Source organism: Lissotriton vulgaris, chromosome 4_1 (genome assembly GCF_964263255.1).
Source record: "Lissotriton vulgaris chromosome 4_1, aLisVul1.2, whole genome shotgun sequence".
In the NCBI taxonomy this organism is placed as follows: domain Eukaryota; kingdom Metazoa; phylum Chordata; class Amphibia; order Caudata; family Salamandridae; genus Lissotriton; species Lissotriton vulgaris.
The window spans coordinates 1,772,951,514-1,772,976,731 of NC_141691.1; positions in this window are offsets into that span (position 1 = coordinate 1,772,951,514).

Genomic DNA, 25,218 nt, shown 5'->3' on the forward strand with positions numbered 1-25,218 from the left:
GTGCAACGGCGGGAAGCAAGCAAAGTTGCTTCACTGCGGTGCATGATCCGGAGAGAGCAGAACTGTACCATATCTATAAAGAAATTGGCAAAGTTCTGCTTTCTCCCTGCACTGGTCCACTTTCAGCACTGGTGCACCAATGCAGGCAATCCTGTGCCATAGTGCAAGCATATCCGCATTGTGGTCAGCATCATTTTTCTGTAGGAAGGAATCCGTAGAAATTGCAAAAGACACAAGCATTGGAACAACTAGTTGGTTTGGCATTATATGGTGCATGAACACATATACATACAACATACAGACTCATATTTATGCTTACAACATCCATAAATGCAACACAGCAAGAGACTATTATTTTTCCCAAAGCTTAACAGCCAAAAAGGTACCTATGTTGTGGTGCCAAGACACCCGAGGGTATGCGTGCACTGTATACATTTTATTAACATTAACATTAACATTAACATAGCTGTGAGTATCATCTGTCCCACCCTACCACTTAAATGGTTTTGTGTGAGAGCATTTCACTGTATATTTCATTTTTTGGCTTTATTCCAAGGGAGGTCGCAACATAAGAAGATGCTGAGGCATGTTCAAATAAGGACATTACTAATTGTCGTATTGGTCCATTTTTAGTGGCCAGCAAAAAAGGCTCACATTAAAAAAACCTGCAAATAAATAGTGTTAGAAATGGGGGTCTCTAGTTGGCAATGGTTTGCACCTTTGTCTAAGTAGGGACCCTTCTTCCTAGTCAGGGTAAAAGGGATACTCTTCTAAAATAACCCCTGGTCACTCTCTTGGTAGTTTGGCACAAACAGACAGGCTTATCTCAGAGGCAGTGTGTAAAGCATGTGTGCATGCATACAGTAACACAGTGAAAACACTACAAATGGAAACCATACCAGTTTAGAAAAATAAGCAAAACTTTATTTAAACCAGCAAGACCAAAAATGACAAAAATCCAACATACAATACTGTAAAAATAGTTATTTTGCAAGATATCCTTCAATTTGCAAGAATACCTGAAAATGCAAGCTCTACCTCAAGCCCTTGGAGATACTTTGTCAAGCAGAATACACACACAGTTCCTCTCATTGGCAGAAACAGCTACTGCAGGCCAACCCCAGACAGCACATAGCAAAGGGGCAGCACTCCTCCTCCAGCTTCTCCCAGCTCTTTTTCTTGGCAGAGGTTCCTCTTGAATTCCAAAAGTGATCTAAAGTTCAGGGGCCTGGGCCCTAACATTTATACTCCATTACTCTTTGTTCTCTGGTGTCAGAGAAGCCCTGTGCCCAGTCCAAACCAGTTCTATCCTCTCTGGAGCTGCTTCCCGGAAGGAGGTGGCAAGGCAAACCTGGCCCATTCAAGTAAAAGGAAATCTCCATCCCCAACTCTAAATGCAGACCAGGTCTATTCAGCCCAGTCCTGACACATCCGGGAAAGGCATGACACACCACAACTCCCCAGTGGCTGTCTGAACAGAATGCACATCCTCAGCCTCTGTCACTCCAAAGCCAGACAGTCAATACACAAACCTAGCAGAGGCACACTAGATGGCTAAGCAATAAAATGCCTACTTTCTAAAAGTGGTATTTACAAACACGCAATATAAAAATCATTTTTACTAAAATATTAATTTTTATATCCTGAGTTTAGGCATACTAAACTCCATCCTTCTATCTTGTTCCACTGGGAAGTTATATTTATCAGTTGTTAAAAGTAAACAGCAATTACATACTATGGGACAGGTAGTCTTTCAATAGTGAAAAACAAACTTGTCAGTATTTCACTATCAGGACATGTCACACACATTAGGACATATCCTATCTTTCACATACACTGCACCCTGCCCACAGGGGTATCTTGGGCCTGCCTTAGGGTGACTCAGATGTAAGAAAAGGGAAGGTTAGCGCCTGTAAAGTGGGTGCACTTGCCAGGTTGACATGGCACTTCTAGACTGTACACAGACACTGTAATGGCAGGCCGCCTGAGACCCTTTTGCAAGGCTTCTTCTGTGGGTGGCACAATCAGTGCTGCAAGCCTACTAGCAGCATTTGGTTTACAGGTCCTGGGTACACACAGTGCACTGTACTAAGGACTTAACAGTAAACCAAATAAGTTAATTATGGAAACACTAATCCATGCCGAAAATTTCTAGAGGGAGCACTTACACTTCGGCATTGAACAGCACTGGCAAAGTGCCCAAAAGTATCTAAACCAGCAAAAGCGAAGTCCAACACACAGTATAAACATCAAAGGCAAAGGCAAAAATACAGGGGAACAAACAGACAAGATACCTTTTCACCTAAGTGTTATATCAATCTGAAGAATCCCGACTGGGAAGGAACAAGGTAAACGGGAGAGGTTGTATTTATGATAATTTATTCTGCATAGCAAGATAACATGGATAGGAGCCCACGCCAACCGCCGCACTGGAGCACTCGGAATCTCCTACACAGAAGGTTCCGACTTCCAGAGACACGCAGCAGACACGAGCACCCACACGAGGATACCACACATCCTCCTTCCTTGAAAAAGAATAATACAATTACAAGAACAAATAAATAAAATTCAACAAATAAAGGATACTCATTACATTTTGATGACACAGAGTTATTTACCAACTTTGTAATCTTTGAACCAAGAAGGAGGCTTTCTTAGCCGAGAATTATACTTGTTGACAGGAGGAACGGGGACTGACGGGGGCATAGGAACAGATGTAGAGGAATGCCCAGAATGGGGAAAGAGAGAAATGCCGGACCTGTTATGGGGAAGACCACCACTAGATGGAGAAGACCTATCACTCAGACAAGGAACCTTAACAACCTTGGAAAGACTCCATACATTTCCGTCCGACAACTCCACCACCTGTCTGCCTACTCTGACAACAAGCATGGGATCTGAGAAGTGAGACTCCCCAGATCTAACGAAACCAGACTTCCTCACACGTACCCAATCACCAACCTTGCACGGGCTACCGACAGCAGCACTGACCAAAGAAGAATCACGTTTCTTGCACTTACCATTAATGAGATCCCTCATTCACAGTTGGCTCATGTTACAAACACCCTTTCTCCCCCGCATTTTTCAAAGGGAGACAAATCACCTTCAAATCTAGGAGTGTTTCTATAACTCCATAAAAGTTTCTTAACAGCATCATAGCAATTCTCACCGTTACATACAGCCAGTTGTAAACCTTCCTTAAGAACCCTGATCCACCTTTCTACCATGCCATTACCTTGAGGATAATATACAGAAGAACGTTTGTGCAATATCCCGTGGTTGCAACAAAATGACTTCATCTCAATAGAGGTGAATTGTGTACCATTATCGGATAAGATAGAAGCAGGGAAACCTTCTTTCTCAAAAATAGAATTTAGAAACTCGATGATGACTCTAGTTGACACATGAGGAACAAATTTTACCTCAGGCAAATTTGAAAATTGATCTATTAAAACAATTGCATTGACAGGACTACGACCAAAACTCATTGGACCGGCAATGTCCAGAGAGACGCACTCCCAGGGTCTGGAAGGCCTACTAACAGAGTCACATTGGTATTTCACAACTTTTTGAGACTTGTCACTTACACAACACTCTACACAAGATCTTACCTTTCTTTCAAAAAATCTGTCAACGCCAGGCCACCAAAATTCACTTCTTAATCTCCTCTTCATGCTGGACATGCCGGGGTGGCCTTCATGAGCCATGTCCAAAACTGTTTCTCTTAAAGCCTGAGGAACAACTAAGAGTAGATCTCTCAACAAAATATCACCTTGAAGTGACAACTCTTGCGCAACATGGAAATAAGGCAAAACACTTTGAGACAAATTTGTTTAGGAAAGCCAACCATTCTTAACAAAAGACAAAACATCTAAATAATCAAGATCATCACCACAAGCAACTCTCCATTCGTCCTCTTTGATACATCCATTAGACACCTCACAAATTGATACAACCTTATCTGGATCATCATCTGGAGCAACATGATTATCATCTTCCACAGGCAACCTTGAGAGAAAGTCAGCTAAAACATTTTTCGCACCAGGAATGTATTCAACTAGAAAGTGAAAATCTTGCAATTTATATTGCCATCTCGCAATTCTGGAAGTAGCTTTGCCACAACCTTTAGTCGTGAAAAGATCTACAAGGGGACGAGGATCAGACCGTACAACAAAATTCGTGCCGTACACGTACTTGCGAAAATATTCAATGCCCCAACAACAAGCCAAGTGGAATACTTTACTTCAGCACCACGTAACGGTCTTGATGCAAAAGCAATAGTAACAAAGCCAATTTTTTGCTTTTGCATCAACACTGCACCAATGCCGACATTGCTTGCGTCAGTGACAATGAACGATTTACAATTGGTGTCAAAGGGAGATAGAGCAGAAGCAGAAATAATGCATTTTTTAACAAAATCAAATTGATTTTTACAATTGGCATCCCAAACAAATTGTTGTAGATTTTTCATCAAATTTCTTAAATGAGAAGTTTTGTCAGCAAAAGAAGGAATGAATTTAGCATAATATTCGGCTAGTCCTAAAAAGGACCTGAGCTGATCTTTGTTGGCAGGTTCAGGTGCATTTTCAATAGCTTTGACTAAACTCATCTTGGGAGAAATGCCCTTTTTACTGATGGAATGCCCTAAGTAATCCACAGAATCCCTGCCAAATTTACATTTTTCTTTGGTAAGAGTAAGACCATTGTCTTGCAAAATTGACAAAACTTTAAACAAGATTTCAGAATGCTCACAATCATCTTTACCAAAAACCAAAATGTCGTCTTGAAAGTATAGAACATTAGATACATTTTTGAACATATTATGCATGACACGCTGGAACACAGAGGAAGCAGACACTAAACCAAAAGGCATCCTTTTATACCTGTATGCTCCTTCAGTGGTTATAAAAGACGTAAGATGTTTACTATCATCATGGAGGGCTATCTGATGATATGCGTTAGATAAATCCAACGTAGTGAAAACAGATGCATCTTTAAGTTTAGAGAACATCTCTCCAATGTTTGGGAGAGGATGTCTATCAACCCAAACATTAGAATTTAGGTCACGCATATCAACACAAAGACAAATCTTCCCATTTGGTTTGTGGGCTACGACAACAGGCGAAAGCCACTCAGAAGATTCAATTTCTTCAATTACATCAAGGTCACACAATCTCTGAAGTTCTTTTTTAACAGATTCTCTTAAAGATAAGGGAATGTTGCGCACTTTATGTACTTTAGGAATTGCATTATGTTTTAAAATGATCTTATGCTTAAATCTTTTTAGCAAACCTAAGTTAGAAGAGAAAACTTGAGGAAAAAGTGTTTCCCATTTGTTACCAGAAGGCACATCAATAGAATTGACAAAATCAGAATACCCTAAAACTTGATCAGGATGGTTAGGATCAAGCTTAATCATCAATTCTCTTTGTTGTGGCCAACCCAACAAACATGAACCATCTTTGGCCACATAAACTTTAGATGAAATGGATTTGCCCTTAAACGATAGAGTAGAGCAAAAATACCCAAGTACCTCAATCGGTTTTTTACCATAACCCAGCAACCTAATGTCAGAAGGAAACAAGGAGAACACATCAGGAAATTCTTTCATCATAACATCGTCACCAATTAAAGTGTGTTTTGCACCAGAGTCTGCCATGACTTTTATAAATTTGGAGCCAATCTGTAGCATACAGAAAGGTGAATCTTTTTTTTCTTCTCCAATTTCATATATAGCACAAATGTCATCATAGTCATCATTATCACTGTCCACAGCTTGGACATCCGAATATCTGGTGCGTCTGGGATCTGACGAAAAGCTTTCAGGTTTGTTGCGATTTTTGCACATTCTTGCAAAATGGCCTCTAGATTTGCAATAATTGCAGAACTGTCCGATTGCAGGACATCTTTTGTCAGTTGCAACATGGCCAGGAAAACCACACTTGAAGCACACCACATCTTTCTTAAAACCTCGACTCATACAAGAAGAAAACGTCGGTTTATTGGAAACAGATTCTGTTTGTTTCTTTCTGACGGCTTGAACTTCCGAAACGTTAGATCTTTCCATAGAAGATTCTTTTGGCTTCTTCTCGGACAACTCTTTGATGCCTAATTTCATATCTTCAAAATGATGTGCAATGTCACATCTGAAACATTATGTACTAGTTGGTCTCTCACCATCTGATCATGGAATTGTTGGTAATTGCATTTGGCTGCAAGAATCCTTAAGTCTTTCACAAAAGAATCGATAGGTTCAATGGGCAGTTGTTGTCTACTAAGAAATTTATGACGTGCCACAACTTCATTGACTTTTTTGATAAATTGTTTGTCAAGCTGCATAATGGCGTTTTCATAGACATCAGTTTCTTCTTCGGAAGAATTGTCTATAGCTAGAGGGGGAAGGTGAGAAAGAACTTGTCTGCCTTCTGCGCCAAGCGAATGTTTAAGGATGGCGAGTTTACGTTTATCTGTATAATTCTCACCACCTATAGCCTCTAGATATGCATCAAAGCCTTCACGCCATTGTTTCCATTCTAAAGGTGGTTCGCCTGGGCTTGCCAAAAATGGAGGAGGAGCGTTGAAACTCTCCATAATGATGAAATAAACAGAAGAAAATAAAATTAGTAAACTAAATGGTGATAATGCACTTGGCTTTGGTAGAATAAATATCTTTCCAGAGACTATAATGATGTCATAAACAATTGTGGCTCCAAAATGATTTTAAATTTCTAATAAAGTAATTCCTTTAATATTCTATTGAGAAAATGTAGCTCATTATGATGTAGACACAGCCCTTTAATAAGTAGACTAGAAATCTCAGTGAAATTGCCCTTTGTGACGTCATAACGGCGAGTGACGCTTTGTAGAGCTTTGATTGGTAATCCGGAAGCTTTGGTATGCGCATGAGTTTGCTCGCGCGTTCTATTTAGAATACTGAGCGCGCGTTTGTGCGCATGCGTTAACTCGCGCAGAATGAAAATGAATGCGCATTTAGTCAAAATGGTGAAAAAAGGATAAGAGTCTCACCGCTGGACTTGAAGGTGCGGGATTTTCATGAACACACAGAGCAGCCGATAACAAAGCGTCCGAAAGGTTCGTGAAGGAATTTCAATCATTAATTTTCGCAACGGTAATCTTGGTCCGGGGGTCACGGGGCTGTATGCTCCTAGATCGCGTGGGTACACTTCTCCCTCGTCGCCAGTGAAGAATCCCGACTGGGAAGGAACGAGGTAAACGGGAGAGGTTGTATTTATGATAATTTATTCCGCATAGCAAGATAACATGGATAGGAGCCCACGCCAACCGCCGCACTGGAGCACTCAGAATCTCCTACACAGAAGGTTCCGAGTTCCAGAGACACGCAGCAGACACGAGCACCCACACGAGGATACCACACAATCTTGATAATTTCTTTTACAAACCGGCAAAACCATAGGTCAACATTACATTTTTAAGAAATGAGATTACAAAGCTGAATGGTTATATATAGAAAAAATTAACATAAAAATATAAAAACTAACATCAAAGTATCAAACTATTGTGATACTATCAATCATAAGCCAGTAAACACATCAAAATAAAAATCTGTTCGTCTAAATATTTTATTTTTCATTAGCAATTACGAAAACAGATGTGGGGCATGAGAGGCAATGGTTCAGATAGTCTGGTCCTATGTCACGGAGAGCTTTGTAGGCATGTGTGAGGAGCTTGAAGGTGATTCTTTTGTTGATTGGGAGCCGGTGGAGTTGTTGGAGGTGTTGTGTTATGTGGGTTCAACAGGGGCTGTTTAGGACCAGTCTGGCTGCGGCGTTTTAGACGTTCTGTAGTTTCTTGAGCTGTTTCTGGGTGACGTCGGCATAGAGTGTTGCCATACTCAAGTGTGCTGGTGATGAGTGCGAGGGTGACTGTATTTCGGGATTCTTTGGGGATCCATCTAAATGTCTTTCAAAGCAGGTGGAGCTTGTGGAATCAGGATGAGGATACTATGTTTGTTTGGCGGTTCTTTGTGAGCGAGGAGTACAGTATGATGCCGAGATTGCGGGCATGCTCTGTAGGGGTAGGATGGGTTCCTAGTGCAGCGGGCCACCAGGAGTCATCCCCAGCTCAGGTGGTGTGTTCCAGGATGAGTACTTCGGCCTTGTTCGAGTTGAACTTGAGGCAGCTGTCTTTCATCCAGGTAGCCACAGTCTTCATTCACTGTAAAAGTTGATTCTGGCGACTGCAGGTTTGTTGGTGAGGGAGAGGATCAGCTGGAGGTCGTCAGCGTAGGAGACAATGTTGAGTCTGTGGCTTCTGACAATAGCTGAGAGGGAGGCCATGTGGATGTTGAAGAGGGTGGGGCTCAGGGCGGATGGTGGCATTGTGGAGTCCCTTGATTAGGGTGCAGAGGGAGACAGTGTCAAAGGCAGCTGAGAGGTCCAGTAGGATGAGGGCTTCGGTTTTGCCCCGGTCGAAGAGGGAGCGGATATCGTCGGTGGTGGTATGGAGTACGGTCTCAGTGCTGTGGTTGCTTCGGAAGCCAGATTGGGAGGCTTCCAGGACATGGTTCTCTTTGAGGAACTCGGAGAGTTGGGCATTGATGGCCTTCTCAATGACCTTGGCTGGGAAAGGGAGGAAGGAGATGGGTCTGAAGTTCTTGAGGTCTGTTGGGTCGGTGGACGGCTTCTTGAGCAGGGGGTGATTTCAGCATGTTTCAGTCATCGGAGAAGATGGTGTTTCAATGGGGCAGTTGACAATGCAATCACCACACCAACAGAATCTTAGAACTGATAGCCACATTTTAGGCATACCAAGGTCCATATTTACGATTCTTTCACGTATCGAAACACAATTCAACAAGGCAACTGTGCTGTGTAAAAGGGAGAGAACAGAAATGTTTAACATTTACTAAGATATGGTGCACTTCTGCTCTCTCCCACCACTGCTGCAGTATATGCTGCTTAGCGCCAACACAGGAACCCTTGCTCTATGGTGCAAGGGTTCCTGGGGTTTGGGCAGGACTGTTTTTGTGCAGAAATGAATACCTTCCTACACATAAGCAATTCTTAGATGCAGAATGCAGCATATGTAGAAAGAGGAAGCAATGAGGACAAATGAAGGTATTTCTCCTAGTTATGCCACCCTTGGGGAGGTGCACTATTTTGGCTCTGTTGGACCTGGCCCTTTTTGCAGCAATATCTCCAAAACGTTTTTCTTCCTCTGTCTGGTTTACTGACCTTCCTTTTGATGGCTGAATGACTCTGGGCACTTTACAACTGCAAATAAGTATATAAGGGCATGTGCTCTCTTTTCTAAACAAGGTATGATTGTTTTACACCTGTTTGGCATATTTGATTTACTTGTAAGTCCCTGGTAAATTGGTATCCCATATGCCTAATGCCTGTAAATGAAATGTTACTAGTGGACCTGCAGCACTGCTTGTGCCACCCACAGAAGTAGTCTTTCAATCCAGTCTCAGGTCTGCCACTGCAGGGCCTGTGTGCGCAGTTTACTGCCACTTTGATTTGGCATTTAAATCTGTTTACTGAGCCTTAAACTCCCCTTTTGCAACACATAGGTCACCCCAAAGGTAGGCCCAAGGGAGCCCTATGGGCAGGATTCTGTGCATGTAAAAGGTTGGAAATGTGCCTTTATGTGTGGCATGTCCTTGTAGTGACAAGCAGCCTATTTTGTTTCTCACTGCAGGGAGGCCTACTCCTCTCATAGGCTACCATTGGGAATTCCCTTATATATTTTCAAGTGGTAATTCCTGATCAGAAAGGAGTGGCATTTCCAAGTTTGGTATGTTTAGAATAGTGGTGCTAAATCCTGCTGACTGGTGTAGTTGGATTTTGCATTACTATTTTTAAAATGACACTTTTAAAAAGTGGGTATTTCTCTATGCTTATGACTCTTTATGCTTTGCAGTCTGACTCCAATACACATTTGGGCTCAGTGACAGCTTCACTTGGTGCATACTTTTCAGACAACCACAACACAGAAAGTGTTGTGTGTGTCAGGGGATAGATCTGTATTCATCTGCATACTGATAGTCTTCCAGAGCTGTTAGAGGTGGTTCACACTTTACATTTGTATAGGTTGCACCCTGCCCTCACACAAAGGGCTGATTTACCCCCTACTGATCATCTAGAGCCAGGGCTGGGTTGAAAGGGACTGTTACGCACTTCTATGGTTCCCTTTGAAGTCCCCAATTCCTCCATTAAATTTTCTGAGTATAAATACTGGGACGCTGACCCCCTGTTTTTAATCACTGCGTGGCACTTGTAACCAGATGAAGCTGGCTCTACAATCTGCACTTTGCCAGAGGACTGCTGTGCTGCCTAGAGGAAACGCCATGTGGACTACCTGCTTTGTTGTGCTGGCCTGCTGCTTGCTGGAGGGACTGCCACTCTGCAATTGTACATTTGTGCTGGCCTGCCTACTACTCTCTTTGTTACACAAGTGTTCTCCAAGTGCTTGTTGGGTTGCCCCCTGTTCTTGCAATCTCAGGGCCATAAGATATTGCCTTTAAGCCACTCTGCCGCTGAACTGTACCTCACAGGAGGCCAGCAGCAATATGCTACTCAAGGAGCTATGATTGTTCATAATCTACAAATCAGTGCATGATGAGCGCTGCTTACTGCCACCAGAAAGCGCATGTTGAGCACTTCTGTGTCAAACGGAAGGATCCTTTTGTGCCCAATGGCTTTGTTTCCTACCTCAAGTTTCCAGAGGGATCCTCGAGTGTCCAGCTGCTTTGTCCCCACCCCGAACGTTGCCACCTTTGTGGCATGTCACGCCTGCTTCGGGCAGCTGTGGGGCCGTAAAACTAAGTAGGAGAGAAACCAGCCCTGGCGAGTGAAGCAGCACCCACCCTTCACTTCGGGAGTACTGGGCTGTGCTGACACTAGCATTGCCGTGGGAGCTGCAGCGCCAACAAAAGAAGAACCAGTCTGAACTGGTCCTTGCAAAGGAAACCGCAACCACCCTTCACGTTGCGAGTGCTAGACCTCGTGGGTGCCTGCACGACTGTGAAAGCAACACTGCACTACAGATGGAGAATCTCCTGTGAACCCCCCTTTGTCTGAAAATGTACTGTGTCTTTGAGTGGAAACCTGCAGTATCCCCTAGGATCATTGGGTTCTACGCAGGTCCCAAGGGTCTGGTGAATTTCATCGGTCGAGTGAGACCACCACAAAGGAAATAGTTCCTTCCAGCGATCCCACAGAATTACCGTAGTTCCCCTACAAGAAGCAACTGCATTTTTAGTGCTGTGGCCTGCCATGCCTAGTTTTGCTGACTGCAATACCAGATTACCACATCACGTTTAGTAGGTGCGCAGGTTGTAATTGTTCTGAATGTAATCAGTATAATAGGACTCACAGAAATGATAGTTTAACAAGGAATAGGAGTGCAGGTGCGCTGTGTCTATATTTTCACCGTGATTTTTAGTGTGATTAATCCTAAATAATCTGCATTACTTGCCAGAGATGTAGCGTGATTATTTAAAAATATTTAGCTTGACCAATTCCTACCCATTGGGCAGTGGCCGGGAGCACCAACATGGCGGTTGTATAAGTGCGAAGTTCCGTCCTGGTCAGGCCAAAATCCTTTATTTGCCATTTCTGGGTGAGGAGTCAACCTCCCCAAGAGGTTTAAATAAAGCAGTAGCTGCATGGAAGCGGGAAGAGTGAAAAAGAGAGCTCCCGAAGTTGCTGGGACCCACAGAGGCGAACAAAGAACCTGACGTGGGCTGCTGGCACGAGACGTCGGTAGTACGGCAAGGGAGAGAAACCTCCAGGGAGTCTGCACTCGGCCTTGCATAGAAACGGGCCACACTGCAGCAAACCTGCTGTGAAGCACTGGACAAAGGTACAGACGTGCTGAGAGCGTGGGGCCCTTAAGTGGTTAGAGTGGCAGAGTGAGGAAGGCGGCGAGAGGAATGTATCCCCAGCCCAAAGCAAAGTACCGGAATCAGCACGGGATGAGGAGCTGGGCCCTTCCATTTTTTGTTGTTGCTTCCTGAGTTTTTGCTAAGTTTTTGCTGGTTTAGATGCTTTGGACACTTTGCCACTGCTAATCAGAGCTAAAGTGCCAGTGCTCCCTATTGTAAAGTATTGTAAAGGACTTGTGACTCCATGATTGGCTTATTTGATTTACTTGTCAGGCCGTAGTACAGTGCACCGCGTGTGCCCAGGACCTGTAAATCAAATGCTGCTGGTAGGCTTGCAGCACTGATTGTGCCACTTACCGGAGAAGCTTGTAAACTATGGCTCAGGCCTGCCATTGCAGAGCCTGTGCGCAGCCTTTGGCTGCCATGTTGACTTGCCAGTTCCCAAACTTTCCCTTTTCTACATGTTAGTCACCCTTAAGGTAGGCCCAAGGCAGGGTGCATTGTTTGTAAAAGGTAGGACATGGCCTGATGCGTGTGGCATGGCCTGATAGCGAATGACAAGTGTTTATTCTGTCAGGACCCCATTGAGACCATAGATCACTTTCTATTTGCTTGTCCTGCTTACCACCTGCCTAGGTTAAAATGGCTTAAACCAGTATGCATGTCTATGAATACAAGATCGGCGATGGTTGCGAGCAGAATCCTAAAATCAGACACCACCGCCATCATCGTGGTTGGAGTGACGAAGTTTTTAAGCTGGGCATCGGCCATTCGCAACAAAAAGGGGGGTAAAGTAGTACATAGACCAAAGATGGGCCCCACTCTATAGGAGTATGAGCTATGATCTGCATTGCCCTGTTACCATAAGGCAGACAACCTGTTTCCTTTTTAAGCACTTGCTGTCGAAACCAAGTTTGCACAAAGTTTTTATCAATCTAAATCCTTTTAAAATACTGTGTTATTATGTACATTTATCTAATTTTTAATCTTTGAGATTTGGAGTAGTAATTTTGTATAATATGTTCCATTTATATGCTGTATTTTAAGTGAAGGAGTACTTGTTTTAGTTCTGGATGAATTTGACTTTTATGATTCATAATCGAAATAAAGACGTCATTGAATTGAATTGAAATTGAATTGAATTACAGCCAAATTCATTTTTCACTATTGCAAGGCTACCTGTTTCCATAGGCCAGAATGGGCAGTTTGATTATAACATCTTATAATATTAACTGACTCAGGGAACTAGGTAGAAATTCGAGTTTCGTATGCCTGAACTCAGAATGATAAAATACATCTTTTAGTGAAGTTGGTTTGAAAATACCACTTTTAAGATGTAGGTATTTTCTTGCCTAACCATCCAGGCCTGCCTCGGCTAGGTTGTATATTCCATGTCTGGTTTGTGAGTGACAGGGGCTGAGGTGGCTCCAGGAGGCAGGTTGATTCAGTACAAGGCTGAAATGAACTATCTGCATGAGGAGTGGTGGGAGGAGTAGCACCTGCGCCTGAATAGGGCTGTGCCTGCCTTCCACAATGCTGGCTCCTCCTCATGTGGTCTGTCTGATGACCCTGGCCCACACTGACAAAAGAAGAAGTTGTGCGCTGGCAGTATGCACCCAGAACAGGTTTGGACTAGGTACAGACACTCTCTGCCTTCAGAGACAAAGGATTTTGGTGCATAAAAAGGGGGACCCAGACTCCAGAACTTTAGATCACTTCTAGGAATCAAGGCGACCATTTGCTGAGGAGAGGGACCAGAGAAGCTGAAGAAGGAGAATACCCCTGTGCTGTGTGTTTTGGGGTTGGCCTGCAGTGTTTGTTTCATTGCCAAAGAAAGGAGAAAAGGGACTGGATGTGCTTTCATCATCTTGAAGAATCTCCAAGGGTTTGAACTGTGCCTGCCTCCTGCTTGAAGTCTCAGGGATACAAGACTTCACCAACAGCTCCCCCTGAATTCCCTTGCTGGGAATTGAAGTGCCTGCGGTTGTGGTGAGCCTTCTAAGAGACTGCGTATTGCTAGGAGCTGGAAGTGTGGCTCAACGAAGAGAAGCATGTCACTGCAGCAGCAGTTGCGGTTGCATCGCCGAAGAAGCGTTTTGCCGCTGCCACCACCAAATCACCGAAGCGCGTTGCATCACCGGAGAAGCGTGCCGCTGCCGCAGAGGTTGCCTTCGCATCACCAGAGAAGCGCGCGGCAGGGCCTGTCGCATCCCAGAAGTTCATCGAGTCGCCGCACGGCCGGGGGCGTGCACGCATCGCATCTACATTGTCGCACCATAACCAAGTCACAATTTTTGACGCATCGCACCGGAGCGTCATTGCATCGGATCGCAGTAAGAAACCGTCACGTCAACTCCCCACACAGTAAGGAAGCGAGCCTCAACTTCCATGCGCACCAGTAAGGAACCAACACATCCACTCCCTTGAGAGTAAGGAACGGTGCATCACCTTCCCTAGCACCCTTTTGTTTGTTTTGCGTTACACATCCCAGGTACAGTGAGAGTAAAGTGTCACATTTACAATCTAAAGTGAACTAAGCTATTTCTACCATTTTAAAGACTTATTTGGATTACAGTATTGTGAATTTTTGTTGTTTGGTCTTGTGTTAAGTCTAATAAAGTTTACATATTTTCTAAACCTGTGTGGTGTCCATCTGTAGTGTTTTCACGGTATTACTGTATGTGTTCACAAATGCTTTACACACTGCCTCTGAGATAAGCCTGTCTGCTCATGCCAAGCTACCAAGGGGGTGATTAGGGGTTATTTTAGGTGTGTAGCCTCTTATCCTGACTAGAAGCAAAGGTCCCTATTTGATCAAAGGTACCTACCTCTGCCAACTAGAGACCCTAACTCTAACCCGCAGTAAGGCCTGACCGGTTATCACCGGGCGAGACTGAGGGAAGGAATGGGCCTGACCGGCAGCATAAGCCATCCTTAGACCCTGGAGCACTGAAAACGGCAAGCCCAGTGCAGGGAAGAGGGATATGGCCTGAAAGGGAGTGGGCCCCCCCTGGGAGCAGCGCTAGCAGCGAGGGAGAAAAGGCTAGTACGGGAGGGGTAATTGAGGCCTGTAACATTGAGAAAGGTGCTAATGGCGCTGGAAAGAAAGTGAAGGGGGAGATATGCATAGGATAACGCGACTCCCTGCCACTGGGCAGCTAAATCACTGAACACCGCTGAATCACCGGCGAAACTTGCGATAAAAGTCTCTAGAGATCCTCTGACTGGTGAGGATATAGAAAAGAGGGACTAGTGAGAAATTGTACTTTCGTCCTACACCTCACTCTCGATAACAGGTGTCAAGATGCCGAAACTGAAGATCAAGGCAGGGAACACCGAACCTCACACACGCAAACCCTCCCCGCTGGCTACCGAAAAAGATGGTGGGAAACCTGCTGACACAGAAACCTTACTGCACCTCCACCTAGACAAAGTACTCACAGCGATAGCAGACACTAAGAAGGCCCTACAACAAGATATAGGGGCAGTGTCTGTGGGGTTGGGACTATTACAAGCCGAACACCGTAAGCTGTGCTACAGGTTCAAAGAAGTTGAAACCTCAATCAAGCTTCTCCTAGAACAAAAACAAGGGTCTTTGTGCCTGGATGACCTCATTACATGAGTGTTTGAGCTGGAACGAAGGGCGGATGACGCCAAAGGGCGGAATAGTAGAAATAACAACAGGGTAGTGGGCATCCTAGAGGGTTCAGAGGGCACAGACATGTTAATGTTCATAGAAAAATGGCTGAGAGAAGAAATGCCCCCTGACTCCCTCTCCAAGTTCTTTGTCCTAGAGAGGGCTCACTGAGCCCCTGGACGTGCGCTTGCCCCAGGGAGACCTCCAAGACCTGTGGCGGCAAAACTCTTACATTATAAGGATCAGGACTAAATGCTACAACAGGAGCAGGCCCAGCGGTCTTACATCCTGGGCAACAGCAAAGTCTTGATGTTCCCAGACTTCACAGCCCGTGTGCAGGAACAGAGGGCATCCTTTATCAAGGCCAAGAGGGCCCTACTAAAAGGCGGCTTGCAGTACTCTTTGATCTTTCTGGCAAAGCTCAGAGTTATCCTGGGTGGCACCAAGCATTTCTGCAACACAGCAGAGGAGACATGGTCTTGGCTGGAAGCATATAAAAAAGGCACGCCCCTGTTCAGACCACAACAGGGTACCCGAGGGGCGAAACACGTAGCAAGGAACAGACAATGCAGTCCCAAGATAGCAAGTGCACTACAGAAGCCCACAATCTCTCAGATGCAACTGGACAGAAAAGCTGCTCTGCAAGAGGTGGCATTGCTGTTGATGCCTCAAAAGTCGTACAAACTAATAGGTTCATCCTCTGAACAACTAGCTCACTCAACCGACTCAGAAGACAACCTAGGAAATGAATCGGACTTACCGGAAGTTACTCTGCGCATGGCGGATGAAATTATTTTACGAATGAAATCTGTAGGACTTGGCGTACATGAGAGGCTGGGACCCAGAGTCTTCACACATCACGATTCCCAGGGGTGAGCATTGGTCGGCCTCACCTCGGAATGTGGTACTGGGACAGAAACAACACCCTTCCAAGGTTCTTTGACTTTCACACCTCACACCAGAGTGTACTGCCTGAAGAGCTGAATGCGGCGTTCTAACTGAACTAATGTTTGTTTGCAGGTTTGGGCAGCTGGCCTTTGCCTGTCCGCTCTTGGGGTTGGGAGTTGTAGTATTGGGATTGTTGTTTGCTACTCTGCGGGACGCTACACATGACTCAGGTCGAGGTTTGTTGTTGGGAAGGGTGGTGGGTGGGTCATTTTAAGCAAAATATGGCTAACAAATGGGCGATTTGTATTAATGAAGGAGAGACTGAAAGGGAGATTATTATGTTAAACTATATGGAAGACCAGGGGAAGTTCAGGAACACTATATGGTGGCTTATCTGGAGGGCTTGGTATTACAAGTGTGGACCAGGCAGCACGGAAAAGCCTGGAGGTGGCCATCACTATGCAGGAAATTAGTACAGCAATTAAGGAAACAGCCAGAGGGAAGACACCAGGGCCGGACGATCTCCCGGCAGAATTCTAATATACATATGTAGCCCTTTTGATGCCCAACTGGAGAAAATGTATGCTGCGGCACTACAGGTGGGCCACTTCCCAGTTTCCACCAGAGAAGCGTTGGTGGTTCCACTGCCTAAAAATACATTGGATTTGACAGGTACAGAAGACTTTAGACCGATGTCATTGCTGAATCTCTATTTTAAACTCCTAAGTAGGGTTTTGTAGATCAAGCTTATGCCACAAATGCAGAGACTGGTTCATGCAGACCAAAATGGGTTCATCCCGACCAGGTAGACCTCTAACAACCAGAGGAGACTGTACCATGTCTTATTTTATAAAGGTCTGACGAAGTACCCAGACACCATGGTGATGGAGGTTGACCTGGAAAAAGCCTTTGATTCACTGCGGTGTGATTTCCTGCTAGAGATGTTGATGTTAATGGGTCTGGGAGATGAGTGGCTGCAATGGGTTAGTTTGTTATACTCCGACCCCACGGCAAGGGTGCGTATGGGTGGAGTGGTGTCCTCACCTATTCCATATATAGGGGGACACGATAGGGCTGTCCACTGTCTCCGCTGTTCTTTGCTCTGGTGGTGGAACCTCTAGCAGAATGCTTCAGATGTGAGAGAGGGAGCCATGGAATAACGTTGGATGGGTTGGTGCAAATGACATTTTATTATACATCAGGCGACGGAACGCAGGGTATACAGAGAGCGTTTCACATCTTAGAGGAGTTTGCTAAATTGTCAGGACTGCAAGTCAACACTCGGAATAGCCAGATTTTCCCGACACGGCCCACACTGACTAGATCCATTGACCTACCAGTAGGACCTACCTGGTCACCGTGCTCCGTCAAATTGGGGATTGAGTGCTCTGGATTTTGAGACATACTACCTGGTGGCACAACCTCAGTGGTTAGCACAGTGGTTGGACAGGAGGGGGTTAGAGACATTGGCATTACTAGGGCAACACCCATACGGGCTACTCCGGTCCAGGATGCTGAATCCCAAAAAATAAAATTAAAAAGTTACGTTAAAAGTAGCCTTGAAATGCTGGGATAGATGAACAAGATGCAGAGAAGGGTTGCTCCTCCATGCACCTGATGTACCAATAGTAGGACTCCTTGGAAAAGCGACAGTTCCCCCTTCACACAAGGTCAGTTGAAGGAATGGGTGGAGGTGGGAGTGACCACAGTTTGAGACTGTTACCAGGATGGAGAATTACTCCCCCTTTCAGAATTTCTGGAATATCATGAAAGAGGGCTGGGACAGTTCCTAAATTATCACAATGTCCGGGGAACGTTGGCCACACTCTGGGGCCGGGATACACACAAGACCAGCGCACACCCGACACTCCAGGCAATGGTGATGCTAGGATCTGCAGACACCTGGTGCAATGGCTTTAAGTAGCAATCATCGAAATGAAGGAACTGACTTTGACTCACTTGCAAGAGAAATGGGAAGATCTGGTTGGTAGACCCCTGACCTGCGTGGAATGGAACAAAACCTTAGGGAGCCCTAAGAAGATCTCCAGGAATGCTAATTTTAAACTTATACAGTTCAATATACTCCATATGACTTACCTCACACCACACAGGCTTAATATCATGTATGTGGTCGAGGATCAGAAATACCCTGGATTGGAGGGGGCGTGGCCAGCCACATGGCCGAGTAGGACGTGTGCCTGTGCTGCTCCTGCAACTTTCACTGATCAAACGCACTAGATGGTGGCTTGAAGTCCTGAAACCCGACCTCCTTTCACCCCTGGGGGTTCATAATCCCCCCTGACGACCCTGTGTCCCGAGGGGGAGCAATGGCGAGCCTGTTTTCAGAGCAATGAAGACTGTCCCAGGGGATTCGGAGCGGGTCCCAAAATGGCGCCGCGGGGACGCTGAATGGAGAGGAGACGTGGCCGGAGGTGCTGTCGCGGGCCAGGCACTTTGGGCGTGGAGAGGCGCATTCCTCCAGGGTGGCTGGACTCGTGTGAGAGAGCGGGGGCTCCAGCGGAACGCTGCATTGGCCCCGGGGAGCTAGTGAGCTGAGTGGAGGAGGAGCGGATGCCGGTCTTGGCCCGCCAGCCGGACTGTTCTGGCCTAGTCTGGAGGTGAGGGCTGGCCCCGGGGAGAGCAGCGCCTGCAGTGGTTGTTTCGAGGGAGGCTGGGCCACAGCGATCTACGGCGCGGAGCGACCGCCCCGCCTGCCTATCTGAGCTCGCAGCAAGGAAACAGCCTGGGCCCCTGGAGTGGAGAGAGTCAGGGAGGCCTCCTGGAGCCGTGGCAGGAGTAAGGGGGGTCCGAGTGCACAGCAGGACTACACAGGGCCTCCACCCTCACGGAGTCAAAGGGAGGCCCGGTGGGGCCCGTTTCCCCTCCTCCCCCCTTCTGGAGGGGATCTGAGTCAAGAGCGGTCGCTGTGCATGGCGGCCCCTGATCATTTCCCCGGCGGCACTTAAAGGACACAGGTCAGGCCAGGGACACATATCGCACCTTCCTCTGACTACGGGTGCAATGGTATGAAGTGTATCTGACAGCTGAACTTGGTGATCCGAATCTGGCGGCACACCGAATTTGCTCGCAACACCTCCTTCCCTGATCTGTGAGGGTTACACGAGCTGTGGAGGACATAGCTAATTACACTGGACGCAACCCACTGTGACTTACAGCGGACCCTGTGGGGATTGGACTGCTGGAGGTCTGGATTCCGTTGTTTTGCCCTCCCTCTCTTGGTTCCCCCCCCCCTCGTGTGGGGACACAGTCACAGGTTGTTGCTGGAGCACGGGAAGAGTGACCTGCTGAGCGGCCTGTGAGTGGCCGGTGTTAGAGGGACTGATTGGAAGGGGACTGGTGGGTCGGGGGCCCGCGGTGAGGGGCTGATCGGCGCTTGAGCGGAGTAGTCCCTGCAGGTGGGCGGCCTACGGAAGCGCATCACGGGCAAGAAGGACAAGGACCCTAAACCCCCCAGACAGGGGACACTGGATCATTACACCACGACGGCTCCTCTGCCAGAAGATGACTCTACGGTTGCTCGTTTGGACACAGCCCTACTGATGAATGCCATACAAGCGTCCCGTGAGGCCCTGGAGAACAAGATCAGAGAGGTGGGCCCGGAAGTAACGCTCCTACGGCAAGACCTCTGAAATCTTGCAGGGCGGGTAACGGAAACAGAAACGACATTGGGAGAAGCTGAGGATACCATACAAGACATGAAGAAAGGCATGGGCGACCTTCAGTCCTCTCATAAGCAGCTTCTGTGGAAGGTGGCTGATGAAGAAAACAGGGCAAGACGCAACAACCGCTGCTTCGTGGGCCTTAAGGAAGGAATCTAAGGTACAAACATGGCGGAGTTCCTGCACTCTTGGCTCCTACGCACCTTCCCAAAGGATACATTTTTGACTTGTTTCATCTAAGCCACCAGCAGGAGCGGGAGCTCTGCCAGTGATTGCTCGTTTTCTGAATTTCTTGGACAGAGATATGATTCTAAGGGAAATCCCCCTAGACAATGCCCAAATAATGATTTTCCCGGACTCCAGCCAGGAAGTGCAGAGACAACGGCGCTCCTACGACTCGGTTAAAGCTAAACTGAGAGACCTCCACATCCAGTATATGCTCTTATTCCTGGCAAAGCTAAAAGTGATGTACAAAGAGAAAGCGCACTTTTTTCAAAACCCAGAAGAGGCATGGCAGTGGCTAGAGGAACGACCTCCATCGACAAGACTCACGAATGGGGCTCAAAAGTCTTCAACTACGGAGAGACCCTTGGAAGGCCCGAGAGGGTCGCCAAATCCCGCAGAGATCGCGACAGAGGCGTGGAAGTCGAAACCCTGATGCAACCTCATACCCCAAACCCAGACTCATGCGGCAGAGGCGTCGGAGCGTGCCTCCCTTGACTCTAAACGACTGATGGGATCCCGATTCCACTGCATTGCGGAAAAGGCGCAGTCAGAAGGGGAGGAAGAATCTCGGTGTTCCTCATCCGAGGGAGAAGAGTCGGAAGGGCATTTGCTGCATCCTTTGGTAGCTGAAATAAATGCTATGGAGCACGAGACTACGCCAGAGACGGTGGCATCTCAGGGGGACCCCCCGGACTCTAACTCGTGAAGATGGGACGGTACTGGCTGACCAAGTATTGACTATGTTGCCATGGAGCATGCAAGTTGGACACCCCCTCCTGTTTGCTTTGTTCTTTTGGTCTAAATTTCTTTCTGGTTCTTGCCTGCTCTTGTTTCTACCTTTACATGTTCCTTTATTGAAGGTTTAGAGCAGGTTTATATTACTTTGATTGGTTGGGCGACAGACCTCATTTACCCGAAAAGCTTTATCTCTGCCAGTTGGATGGAGATGGGACTGAAGGGGGGGGGAGATATTGGGGGAGATTTAAATGGTTTTCAGGGAGGGGAGGGGGAAAGGATTGGATGATTGTTTGGGAGGGTTTACAGCTAACTTTTTAATGCATGTCGCTGACAGGAACAGTACATACATCTGTGTACCACGCACCCGACACCTGCCTTCACATGAGCGAGTCACGACTGATGTCTCCTGAAGAGTTGGGTAGCCCTCAGACAGCTGCGCAAGATAGTGGCTGTGTCAGAATCCTTACATGGAATGTGAATGGCCTGGGCAACAAGATAAAAATGGGGTTGGTTATGTCCTATGTTTGGAGGGTGGCTCCAGATATAGTCCTGCTGCAGGAGACCCACCTGCACGGTACGAGATGTGGGTTCCTGGCGAGAGGGTCGTATAAGGTTCTGGCCCATGCTGGGGACACGTCGGGCACTAGAGGGGTTGCTATCCTAATCAAGAAATCCCCCCTTTTGCAGCTACTCAGGCGTGGACGGACCCGCAGGGTTCATATGTGGGGGTAACGGGAACATGAGGGCGCCAGAAGCTCACAATAATCTCTGTCTACGCCCCACCAAAACTACAAGCTAGTACCCTAGCTGGTCTAGCTTATATCCTTTTTTTTTTTAACATATTTTATTGGGTTTTTTCCATTTACACATTACGAATGTTCACAGTATAATCTCACTAAACAATTCACAGCATCATAAGTACAATAGACTAGCATATACAAAAGTGTCCGCTGGTGCAGGTATATATCTCCACTGATGATCTTACATTGTACAGGGTATATGTATCGTATCAAGCAATACCTACATCGGAACTCGATGCAGTATGTACAATAAAGTATACAAACAGTACCCCAACTACCCCCCCACCCCAAGTCTACGGTCTGTGTCCTTGTTATATCCATACTATCAGTAAATCGTAATCTGAATTCAGAGGGCATGTCAGATCAAATATGTCTTTAGGCCACTCATCTGGCTATATCCCATGCACAATCAGCAGTTTAAACTACAACTCGTGATCGAGGCCCCATTCCCTTTATTACCATCGGTCTAGGACATCAATTCCAATTCATGTATACGTATCCCTTCCAACATAACCTCCCAATCGAGGGATATCGGGGTCTTGCGCAGGCCTCTAGTCTCCTCCCTACGCAGTGCTGCGCCTTCTGCTCCGCGCCAACGTAACACTTCACTATGCCATGCGTGAACTTCAGGGGGTTTGCGTGATTTCCATCTCATAGTTATATTTCTAATAGCCAAGAGAAAGGCAAGGTTTATGAATCGATATTGCATTTTGTGTGTAGTTGTTCGAGTATGGAGCCCCAGAATGCCTTCCTCCAGTGTATCGGTAATGGGGATCCTAGCAGCAGCCGCTGTCATTTGTCGTATCGTATCCCAGTATCCCCATAGACGTGGGCACTCCCAAACCATGTGTATAAAACCTGCTCCCTCTAAAAGACATCTCGGGCAACTATGCTGGGTCTGGGGGAACATCCTATCTAGCCTATGCGGGGTCAAGTATTTGGATGAACTTAAATTTGGCGTTTCGGGGGATTTTTTTGGGGTGCTCCAAAACCATCGCCCATTCCCGCTCTGAGAACTCCCTCCCTAACTCCGCTTCCCATTGAGCCTTCAACGGTTGCAAGGAAACTCTTGTGTGTGCACTAATACCATTGTATAACCATTTAATCAAATGACGCCTACCACCCATATAATACACCATCTTAATCAACTCATTCTCAGGGGGGGCCGACATCTGAGGAGCCCAGTGTGGCTTAATATATCTAATCAGTGCCGTGTGGGTCAAGAACAGAGAAGCCGGGCGTCCGTATGGTGTAGGAAGGAGTCATGGTACATCAGTGTGTCTTCGATAAACAAATCTGCCATCGTGCTTATTCCTACATCCAATCAGGGCGTTAATTTTCGTTTTGTTAGCCTGCCACTCGTCAATGGAATCCCTAGCAATGGTATATTTCCTGCATTTCTGTGCATTGTGTGTGTATACTGCAACGCCGCTCTCCAGCATCGCAGCGCTGTTTGCAGCAGTAAGGGAAGCTCCGATGAGATCACACCACCTGGCAGCAATAATGCATGTAATGCCCCATTTTCTAAGTCAGCTACGGTATAGTCGATTTCTTGCAAGTTACGTCCCGCCGCCCAGTATGACAGCCATTGCAATTGGCAGGCGTAGTAATAGGCATGAAAATCTGGTACTCCTAAGCCGCCCGCCTCAGTCCCAACTTGCAGTTTTTTTAGACTAATACGTCGTCTGCCCTTACCCCAAATAAGGTCCGTAAGCAAAGTATTGAGTATGTTAAAAGTGTGTTGCGGTACGATCAGAGGCAAGTTCGTGAAATAATAGACCAACCGGGGCAACATGACCATCTTCGCAATAGCTGCTCTGCCCGTTATGGACAGCGGTAGTGCACTCTAGAAAGCGATACTAGCTCTCAACGCTCTGATTGCCTTAGTCAGATACCTTCCAACATGTCATGTGTCCTGTATATTTGTATACCTAGATATCGAAAAGTTGACTGGGTCACCTGAATGCTGGTGCTCCCAATGTCCAGCTCCATAGTGTCCACCCCTTCCGTGAAGAAAAACGCATGCGTTTTGGAAGTATTTAGAGCCAATCCCAATATGCTTTCGAACCTCCGAAATGCCCCAAACAATGTGCCCATCGGAGTGCGGAGGTCAGCTATGTACATGAGTATATCATCAGCGTACGCTGAAAATAAATGGGTCGTATTGCCTATTTGTATCCCCAGATCCAAAAAGTCACGCCTCAATATTATTGCGAGCGGTTCCAGTGCCAATATAAAAAGTAGGGGCGACAACGGACATCCCTGCCTTGTTCCTCTATGTACGATGTATTCTCCAGATATATGTCCCCCCGTTCTAATACGCGCCGTAGGGGCAGTGTATAAGATTCGCACCCACGTTATATATTCTTTCGGGATACCAAATTTCTCCAGGGCCAGGATCATATATTCCCAATTTATGGAGTCAATGGCCTGTCGTAGATCAAGAGAAATACAACCAGCATGTGAATAGGTTTTCAGGGCTTCCGTTAATATATAATGTATTTTCTGAATATTTAAGCATGTGCTGCTTGCAGGCAAGAAACCAGTTTTGTCTATGTGTATTAATTTAGATAAATGAGGAAGCAGTCTGTTTGCGAGCACCTTACTTAAAATTTTATATTCTGTGGACAATAACAACAATGGTCGGTAGTTTGCCATGTCGGAGTGTTCCCTGCCTGGTTTTGGTAGTGCAATGACCAATGCTTGTGCCGTCGTGGCAGTTAGGGAGCCCTTCTTCCACACTTCCTTGTATAACTCCACCAACCAGGGCACCAAAGCCTCTGCATAGGTATCATAGAATTCAATGGATAGTCCATCAACACCAGGCGTTTTGTTGCGTGGTAGGCCCTTCATTGCCACTTTGATTTTGTGTAATGTAATGTGCCCTATTAGCCCTTTACGTAACGGTTCAGGAATTGTCGGGTAGTTGAGGTCAGACAGAAATGCCTTCTTGTGGTATAGTGAGTGTCCCGCAGGCGTACTATGCAAGGCCGCATAATAGTCGTGGAATGCCGCATTTATCTCCCCCTGCGCAGTGATTATGTCTCCGTTGTCTGTGATAAGTCTAGGTATGACCACAGATGGGGGGTCGGCGTGTAGAATACGGGCCAATAACGCTCCCGCCTTGTCGGATTCACTGTGGGTGCGCTGTGTGAATGTTGCATAATCTACCACTCTCAGGGAATCGAACAGTTCTGCATGACGGATGCGCGCCCCTTGCAAAGGTCCCCTTTTCTCCGCATCTAAATCGAGGCACCTCTAGCATAATTGGAGTATATGGTGGAAAAGACTTGCCCCCTCCATTTCTTCCTGAGTTTCACCACTTTGGTTTCAATCATGTGTGTTTCTTGTAGATACACTATGTGCGCTTTGCGATGT